Genomic DNA, 10874 nt, shown 5'->3' on the forward strand with positions numbered 1-10874 from the left:
GCGCCTGGCGCTAGCTTTAGCGCCTGGTGCTAACTTCTTTTATCTTCGTCGAAACTCTGATTTGTTTTTCTATCCGTTTGGCTGATTTTCTCTATAAATAGCCTTCTAAAATCTCCGTTTTTCATCATCAATTCTCATCAAATATATCAACAATTCTCTAATTCTCTTCTCTCTCTAAGCTAAAGCTTATTCTCTCTCTCTTTTCTAAACTAGCTTTTTTTGCATACAAAATTCCGCATTGACAAGACCAAGACACACCTAGCATAATTCAAAGTTGCCTTCGCCCTAGACGTGTGTAAGGCGTCGCTCGAAGTGCGCCTACTTTAAAGCATGTTGTGAATATGCTTGACACTCATAGGAAGTGGGAATTGACATATACGATTAGGGACAAGGAAAGTAGGAAGCCGCCAACAAGTTTTTAAGGAACTTGTAAACCGTTCACGGATTATAAAAAGGCAACCACGATAAGGGACAACGATAGGAAACAACGATTGAACCGTGAAGGTTACACCCCATTCATAATCCATGAGATTACTAACTCCATATGGTTCGGAACCACGAAAGGAGGATCGGGGATGATGGTACGAAGTGAGTCATGGAGTCACATTCGCCCGTATTGGCCTCTACTCGATTCTTATAGTAAAAAGTGATTTCTGCGATCTCAAAGGCATACAAACAGAGATTCAATTTGCTCCAAACTATTATTAAGCTAAATTGGTTGAATATTGATGCAACATATAATTCTAAAATATTTGTGATCACTTTAATTAATAACAAGATTAAAAGGAACCTAAACCGGTCGTCCAAATTATCTTATTAGGCGTGATTTTCAATTATATTTTCCCTTTAATATGCAATATGGTGATCATAATAATAATAGAATAAACATTAATATTGGAAGCAATTCAACCATAATTCCAACAATATAAAATCGTTAGAAAAATAATAGAAATAAAAGGAACATAATTCTTACTTTGATTCTGTTTGTTTGCATCTACAAAATAATAAACGAGTTTGTAACTTCAAGAAAATAATAATAAAACAATAATTAAATTAAATTAAATAGGGTTGATTTGGGGCCAAACCCTCAAACAGTTCTACCTTTCACGCCTTGGCTTAAGGACAGAACCACAAGTAAAGTATGGACTCCTTGGAGTACTTGAAGAAGGAATTTTGAAATAAGAAGGGTAGGCTAGTGTTTAGGCTAAAGCATAGAAGAGAGAAAAAACTAGAGAATTAATTGATGCCCCGTACATCAGAAATGAGGGGGTATTTATAGAGAAAATGTGCTGAGGGAACACACGGAACCCTAAAATGATAAAAATCCTAAAAAAGTATCCCGCGACATGACAAACTGTACCGTGACATGGGAAGTCCCACCGTCAGACTGGAAACATTCCCGTGACACGGTGAAATTTTAGTGTGACGCGGGAAATATTTAGCAAACGAGTAAGAAAACACGTTAAGGGTTTACGCGGAAAGGACACGGAAATTCCCGTGTCACAGCAGGTTTCCCGTGTCACGGGAAATCCCACCGTCACACTGGAATGATTCCCGTGACACGGTGGATTCCTGCCGTGGCGCGGGAATTTTCAGCTCGCTTTTCAGTTTAAATACATTTTTAACCCTAATTTCGTTCAGCATTTTAAGTGCCGATTGGTAATTTCGGGCCTTTTTCTGATTTATTATTATTTGGGCTAAAATAAGAAAATAATTAAATAAAATAAATAAAAGGTTTGGGCCAAAAATAAATAATAAAACAATAAAATAAAAAATGATTGGGCTAAAATTAAATAATAAGTTTGGGCTGAAATTAAAACTATGCTTTTACCAAATATCAAGACTAATCCATGGACTGTTCAAAAATACGAATCTAATCAAATATGATTTTTTAAGCACTCTCGGGATTAAATACTGAACCCGACCAATAGCGGCGGTGAAAGGTTGTTCATCATCGGGTTTGGTTTTGGGGAGACATTTTTAGGTGTCTACAACGTGAAAGGTTTAATTTCTGAGGGTTTGATCTCAAATCTCTCTTTCAATTATTTAATTTAATTGTTAGATTTTATTATTTTCCTTGAAGTTACTAACGCGTGTATTTTGTTATTAGAAAGAGATACGAGGCATCCAAGTAAGTGCTTTAATTGATTTATTGATATTATGATATAGAAATCATGTCTAGGTTGTTATTATGATTCCTAATGTCCTGTTAGGGTATTTTGATCTTCCTAGTATCATGTTTAGGGTAACAACTAAAAATTCCTAATATAAAGTATAATTAAAAGTATGATGCCTTTTATTTTCTTTCCTAATATTCATGTTAGTATCATGTTAGGGCTAAAGCTTTGATCTTTAATGTTTAGTGACATGCTAGGGTTTGTTATTAATCTTGTTAGTGTCATGCCTAGGATCTTGCTATTATTATGCTTTAACATGATTTATGATTTTTATTATTATTATAATTATTTTTATGATTATTATCATGTTACTTGATATTTATTTTATTGTTATTGCTTGATCACACCTTTTATGCATGTTTAAAGGGAATTTGTATTTGTAATCACGCTTAATAAGATAATTAATAATCTTGTTTAGGGTTAACTTGATTATAATTCAAGTGATCGCCAATAATAGCCTTATTTGTGCATTAATATTCAACAACATAGATAAACAGGTTTAGGGTTAATCCTATTAATTGCATGTTAGTCAGAAAGCGCACATGAATACGATCAGAATAAAGTAGAGGCCTATTATTAGGGCAGGTTGAATCTCTTTTAAGTTGGATTTGTACCTTCATCCCGAACTACCAGTCATGGTTCCAGACCTATTGGAGTTAACGATCTCTTGGATCGTTAAAGGGTGTAACCTTCACCGTGTGAACGGTTTACAAGTTATTAAGACTTGTTGGCGACTTTTTTGACTATCTTCTTTCCCTTTGGATGCCATAGTACTTAAGTGTATGATCACAGTGGGGTTCAAGTTTGGGGTAATGCTTGAAATATTCCCTAAAACTCTCAATCACACCAATCCCTTGACAATGCGTATGTCAAATCCCCAAACTTCACATCATCAAGCTAACCTGTGCAATACTGCTCCCCAATAATACAAGTGTAATAATTAGATCATCACAGGGTCATTGAAAGGCGAAGGCCATGACCAAAAGAAAACACACAAAAGCACGTAATCAGCAAAGTTGAGTACATACAAGCTACAACGCACAAAACCTGGCATGCTGAACTAATTAAAGTAAATAAACATACAACTCGAATTCATTAATCAAGACTCCACACTTAAACAATTTAACTGACCCAACATACTTACTAACCAATTCCAAACACTTGACTCTTTATATTTAATTTAATTACTTTAGTTTGGAGTAAGCAATAGACGAGGTTGTCCAATCCACCAAATCATTTTGGTCCCAAATGACCATTTAAAATAAAAGTTTAGCGCAATGCAAGAATGGGCGCGACTCCATTCTCACAAAGTAGTCTAGGATCCCATCTAACTTTCTTTATAAAATAAAATTGTAAATACCAAAAGAAAAGAGGACATGTTGATCAAACAAGCCTCGAAAAGCCACGGGCTACCACCGTGTACCCCAACCCATAATTGTCAATACTCTAGAAGTGCACGCTTTCCAGAGTTTTATTGCTCATCCATGTTTCACTTTACGTGATTACAATTTTAATTAATAGTCGACTCAAACAAGAAAACCATACATAACAATAATATATCAATTAACTTTTAATCTTAGTTAGGACAATGGTGATCACATCACAAGTTGACCTTTAATTCCATTAAACTTCCAAATTATCCAAAATTGTTGAACATAGTCAACTCACCTAGCCATTTCGGCTTAATCCACCTTTACTCAACACACTAACAAGTCATGATTGAGTAATAAATAAAATAAATAACAACCTTGTGGAATAATTAATAAATTCATTCCACTTAAACCATTCAATTCCAATCCTTTAATAATCCAAATGTGGTTAACAAACCAATTCAATTTATTTGTATCAACATTCCATACAAACAATTAATCCAATATAATTCAACATGCTTGCATCCATAATTTCATACAAACATAATCAATTCACCAAATATGTCTCGTAAACATAAGCACATGAATTAATTAAATGTATAACCAAACAATTTTCATCCAAGTGTTCTCTAAACATGAAACTAAGTTCCTTTCTTTGGTACCTAAACATGGTACTACTTACAACGAAGTAGACATGTACGTACCTTGTAGAAACAATCCTTTGTGCCAATTTTAATTACTTAAAAGTCTCCTAGAGAATAATCACCTCCTAGATAACAACCAATAATCACAAATTAACACTTAAATAAATTTCCAGCAATATAAATTTGATTAAAAGTCCTTAAAACTTCATTAAAAACATGTTTTTATGCTTAATTAATTATTAGAAATACAATAGGAACAAAAGCCCCAAACTAATTGATTATTAGAACCCTAAAATCCCAATTTAAATAAATTAGAACCCTAGGTTTTAAAATTTTAAAATCTGAAAATTATAACGACATTTATAATTTGAATTTATAATCTTGTACCATAAAAATATAGATTTGATACTAATTTAATCAATATCAAACAATTACAACTAAAACCCAAAACAATTAGATTAATAAACAAGATAGTATAACAAAATTTATGGAGAAATAAGGTAAGGGAGGCATCTATGGTGGTCGGCCGGGCTGCTGGTGGTTCGCTGGCGACCAAGGGGCGGCGTCGGAGTTCGGCCGACGGCAGGTGGCTGGCGGGCTTAGGTGGCAGCAGAATTAGTGAGCATGGCTCACGTATAAAAGGGGAAAAGGGGAAAGAAAAGAAAAAAAGAAAAAAAGAAAAAAAAGAAAAGGAAAAGAAAGAAGAAAAAAAATAAATAAATAAAAGAAAAGAAAAATAAAGGTAAAATAAGAGAAATAAAATAAAGGGAAGAGAGTTTACTAACCTTTTTGTGTGGGGAAAAAATTGGAGATGTATGATGTATTTATAGGAGAGAAAGTGGTGTAGGGTAAGTAGTAAGATTGAGCCTCATAAAATTAATGGGCCAATTAAGTAAGTAAGATGAGTTTGGCTTTGTTTGTTTGGACATGAATTATAGAATGAAGGTATGTATAAAAATTTGTACCAAAATAATTTTCGACCCAAATTAAAAATTGAAACTTTTGAAATTAAATTCCGGAAAAATACAAATAAATATTATAAATAAAATATAATTTCATTTATAATATATTTAAAAATACGGGGGATTACGGAGGGATTCGAGAGCTTTCTTCAATATAATGGAGAAAGAACGAGAGAATAATACAAGGAGTCTTAAATCTAATGGCTCAAAAAGGTATGATCTAATTGATCAACTAAAGGGTCCTTTTATAACACAAGGAAACCCTAATAAAACCCTAAGATTGTTCCCCATGTTTACTCAAATAACCGTCATAGAAAAGATATAATTTTAGGAATTTATCCCTAAAATAATTAAGCTGAAACCGGATCCAAAAAACTAAAATTTTGACTAGGCATGGGCGTATCTCTTTTAGGCACGGTCGTGCCTTATCGTGTACTTCGTCAACCTATTTCCAGCAGCGTCAGTTCTTCATAAAATGGCCATAACTTTGTCGTTTCTTATCGAAATGTGGAATATGACCTATTGTTGGAAATCTCTTGAACTAAGCTATCACCTCAAACTTAAATCACCTCAAAATCATTTGCTGTTTGAGAGATATCTGCGTTTAAAGTAAACCCTACTAGATTTTGAGTCACAATTTACTTTATACGTAGTATATGATTATGTCGTTGAGATAATTTGGGTATGTAGGTATCCATAGATTGTTAAATCACTAGAGGTCTTTTAGAGCAAAAATAAATGTAATAAATTTAAGAATTGTTTAAATTCGCAATAGGTAGATTGAGCTCATTAAGATATGATCTCGATCAAGTGGATCTTTGATTGAGCTTTAGCTTTAATTAAGCTCGAGTAGTTCGCAATTAATGGCTGATTAGACAGTATTTTTGATGGGAAATTGATCATCAGGGTTTTTTTTTTTTTTTTTTTTTTTTTTTTCCAACGGGGTAAACAACCAAGACTAGGCCCGTTTCTGAGATTTTGGTGGCCTAGGGCGAACACATAATTTGGGGCCCTATTAGTTTATAATCATAGTTTTCTTTTTTAACTTGTAGGGTATGCAATACAAATGATTAACCGCTTCAATTTTAACTCCACATGTCAAATTTGAAAAATAAAAGACAAAAATAACAAAGTTCTCAAAAAATGAATTAAAAAAAAAGGTACTGTAAAATTTTAAAATGGAAAAAAATAATAAGAAAATAAGCATAAGCCTTACAATAATAGATAGCGATTCAGTGAAACTATGAAGGAGTGAAGACAAAAGACTTAGAAACTTTTCACCCAAATTTAAATGAACAAATGGAACCAATCAAACAAATCAAGAAATGTAGAAGATTGAATAATTGTAAGAAGTAAAATTATACAGGAGAATTATGAACTTTAGATATTGTAGAGAATATTTCAAGCATTACCCCTAGCTTGAATCCCACTGTGATCATACACTAAAGTACGGTGGTGTCCAAAGGGAAAGAAGATAGAGCAAAAGAGTGATCATACCTTGTAAACCGTTCACGAGGTGAAGGTTACACCCCTTAACGATCCAGTAGATCGTCAACTCCAATAGGTCTGGAACCAAGACTGGTAGTTCGGGGATGAAGGTACAAATTCAACCTAAAAGAGATTGAACCTGCCCTAATAATATGCCTCTACTTTATTCTGATCGTATTCATGTGCGCTTTTTGACTAATATGCAATCAATAGGATTACCCTAAACCTATTTATCTATGTTGGTTGAATATTAATGCACAAATAAAACTATTATTGGCGATCACTTGAATTCTAATCAAATTAACCCTAAATAAGATTAGTAATTATCTTATTAAGCGTGATTACAAGTACCAATTCCCTTTAAACATGCATAAAAGGCGTGATCAAGCAATAACAATAAATAATCAAGCAACATAATAATCATAACAAATAATAATAAATATCATAATAATCATAATTAAAATAATCATCATAAATTATAACAATTATAATCATAATTAAAATAATAAAATTAATCACAATTAACATAATCATGTTAAAGCATAATAATAATAGCAAGATTCTAGACATGATACTAACAAGATTAATAACAAACCTAGCATGTCACTAAGCAATAAAGATCAAGCTTTAACCCTAACATGATACTATCATGAATATTAGGAAAGAAAATAGGAAGCATCGCAGGAATCATAATAAGCATATTCGATATTATAATCTTTTCCCTAAACATACACTAAGAAGATCAAAACACCCTAACATGACACTAGGAATCATAACAACCTAGACATGATTTCTAAATCATAATATCAATAAATCAATTAAAGCACTTTTTTGGATGCCTCGTATCTCTTTCTAATAACAAAATACACGCGTTAGTAACTTCAAGGAAAATATAAAATTCAACAATTAAATCAAATAATTGAAATAGATATTTGGGACCAAACCCTCAGAAATACCAAACCTTTCACGTCTAGGGTGAAGGCAAATTCGAACTTGGCTAGGTATGTCTAGTGCTAATGTATGAGGAATTGTGTTTGTAAAAGGGTTGGTTTAGAAAGAGAGAAAGAATCAAGAAATTCTTAGTGAGAGTTGATGAGAAGAATTGATGAAAATTGGTGAGAAGAATTGATGGAAATTAATGATTGAAAACAGAGGTTTTAAGAGGCTATTTATAGAGAAAATCAGCCGGATGTGATAAAAAAAACAAACCATAGTTCCAAAAAGAATAAAACACGACCGCAGCGTCAAACACGCGCGTGGCGCCAAGCGCTAGAGTCTAGCGCCAGACGCCAGGACTGGCGCTAGACGCTAGGCTTGGTGTCCGGCGCTGCAAAACAGTTTTTGCGGATTTTGTTTTTATCATATCTTTTGATCCAGAAGTTCAAATTATCATATAATATGTCGTTGGAAATATCTTGAAGTCTACTTTCCAACCCAATTAGAATCAGATTAAAATCATTTGTAGATAAAAAGATATGGGTGAAATAGTGGAAGGGTATCAGTTTTTGATAGAGTTTCATATCTCATTCATATCTTTTTCGTTATAGCTCGGATTTAATATTATAATATATCATTGGAAATATAATTTCAAGATCTATACAACCATATAATATTTGGGTAAATATTATGAGGCACGAAAATAATATTTGGATATATTCCACTTCGTACAAAACAAGGATTCTAAAAAGGAGTAGTTTTATTCAATTTCAAACTCTTTGAAACATAGTTATCAATCCTAACTCCATTAGGATTTAAGAGAACCTTCTAGAAGACTATAATCAATCCTAATAGCTTTAGGAATGATAATTAATAGTAGGCCCTCCTCTAGATCATTGGGCCGCATATAAAAACCAAACCGGGCCCAGTTTAGTATTTTGGCCATAACTTCCTCATTATTCATCGGCATTGGGCTTATAATATATCGATGGAAAGTTCTTTTCAAGCCCCATACAACTACACCATTATTAGACCCTTATCATGGACCAAAATAAACTAGAATGCATGTTTTTCATAAATAAGGTAAGAAAAGAAATATTTTCAAAAATAAAAAGAAGAGATATTTTAATAAAAACATCCTCATCACTAGAATTTTCACACTTTTGCTTTATTCGAAAATCAAATGGCGTAAAAGGTATTCATCACTGGGTTTGGTTTTGGGGAGACACATATGGGTGTCTACAGATATAATTGAAGCTTTCTTGTAGAAAATTGAGACCAGATATCACTATTTATAATAATTTTCATCTTCAATTGATATAATTAGGGAATAGATATTTATATGAAAAGAAAAAAAAAATATGAATATGGTCAGAATTTGGAAAGAGGGAAATGTAGGAGTTTATAGGTACGAATGCAAAAAACATGAATCATATTCATATAACACCTAATCCCAAGATCATGCATAACACATAAAGAATTAGAATTAATACCTTTGAAGCGTGATTCCACATGCGATCGAACAAGAACAGGGGAGATAAAGAACCTCAAGTGTGATTCCTCTACTTGGTCCACAGGCACAGATTAAGTCCTCCACTAATGCTAGTTAGTTGCAATCGAACACTTCAATTGACCTTCTATGGAGTAGAACGAGCGACGAACAAATCACGAACCACCACGAAGGGAGGGGATAGGCGTGTGGTACAGAGAGAGAGGTTTTGGAATACTGGTTGCATGGTGCACAATTAACTGTTAATTATGTTGTATCATACAACCCTAGGCATGGACTTTATTCATAGATCTCATCTCTAAATAAGAGTCCATGACAAAGCCCAAATCCTAACTCTATTCTAACTATACTAGCCTAATCCAATTCATGATTGGTTACTCGTTCATGAGGCCCATAATTGGCCTCTAACTTGCTTAACCCAATACCTTTGTTGTGTGACCTCATATGATCCATTCTAGTGGGCTTTGGACTATTTGACTAGCCCAAAGATCAATGATCATAGTCTAGCAATAAATAATGACGACCTAAAAGAACGAACTTATTATCTCCATAATAGTGATCCTTGATATATCTAGTAATTGCACTTATCAAAGACAGAACTCCTTCAGGAAAGAGAGTGAAATATGAGGATTTTTTGCATAATTAGGTATGAATAAATTTAGTTTTGGGAATTAAATATTACAGTATGTGTGAATTTCAAGGGTTAATAAAACCAATGAGAAAAATAAACTTTTGATATAGTTTGATAAAAACTGATATTTAAGTCTTTAGTCTCTTTATAGCTTTGTATTTTAAGGAGCCTTGACTTTAACTAAAATTGGGCTTTCTAACAATGGGCCCTGACCAAAAGACACAAGACTACTACTCATTTCTAGGCTTCTAGCGATACTTGCCAGATCATCATGAGATTTGTAAAACGTTTATCTTGTGTCTTGTACTAAAGATGTACTAGCAAGTAGCAAAGAAGTCTAAAATGATGAATTAATAAAATGAAAGCTCTTGTGTTTTCATGCAGAACCACTATGAAAAGATCAAAATGTGCGAAATTATAATTGACTACTCCATTATTGTCATCTTAAAACGAAATAATGCATGTGCATACATGCACTGGTTGTTCACAAAGTATTGTGTAGCACGGACTCACGTGAGTCCAATCATATAATTAAAAAAAAATTTGAGGAAAAAAAAACTTAATTATCAGAAATTAGATAAAAGGAATTAGATACTAGATTATAAATATTAGATATTAGATTATAAGTGTCAGAAATTAGATAATAATAGTCATAAATTAGATTATATTTATCAGGTATTAGATTATTAAAAAAAAATTGAGGGAAAAAATCTTAATTATCAGAAATTAGATAATAATAGTCCGGTAGTAGACAGATGTTGCTGAAAAAAGGGTGGAATGATATTTGGAGACTTAGAGTTCCTCAGCGAATTAGAATGTTTATTTGGCTTGCGGTTGGTCATAGGTTGATGACTAATGAAGTTAGCTTCATTAGAAAGCTTACTAATGACCCTAGATGTGCCATATGTGGGATGGGAGATGAGTCGATGAACCATATTTTGCGGGGCTGCCAAACTGCTAGGACCATATGGCGCAAACTGAGTTGGTTAGACAGTGAGGTATATGCTGATATGGAGTGTTCAAATTGGATCCTTTATAATATTCAGTCTGGGACTTGGCAAGAGGAAGAAAGGGCGACAACCTTTGGTGTGATTATTTGGTGGTTATGGAGATGGATAAATAAAAAAAATTTCTAGAGAGGCTGACATTCCTTTTG

This window comes from Chenopodium quinoa, unplaced genomic scaffold (assembly GCF_001683475.1).
Source record: "Chenopodium quinoa cultivar QQ74 unplaced genomic scaffold, ASM168347v1, whole genome shotgun sequence".
NCBI classification, from domain to species: Eukaryota; Viridiplantae; Streptophyta; class Magnoliopsida; order Caryophyllales; family Amaranthaceae; genus Chenopodium; species Chenopodium quinoa.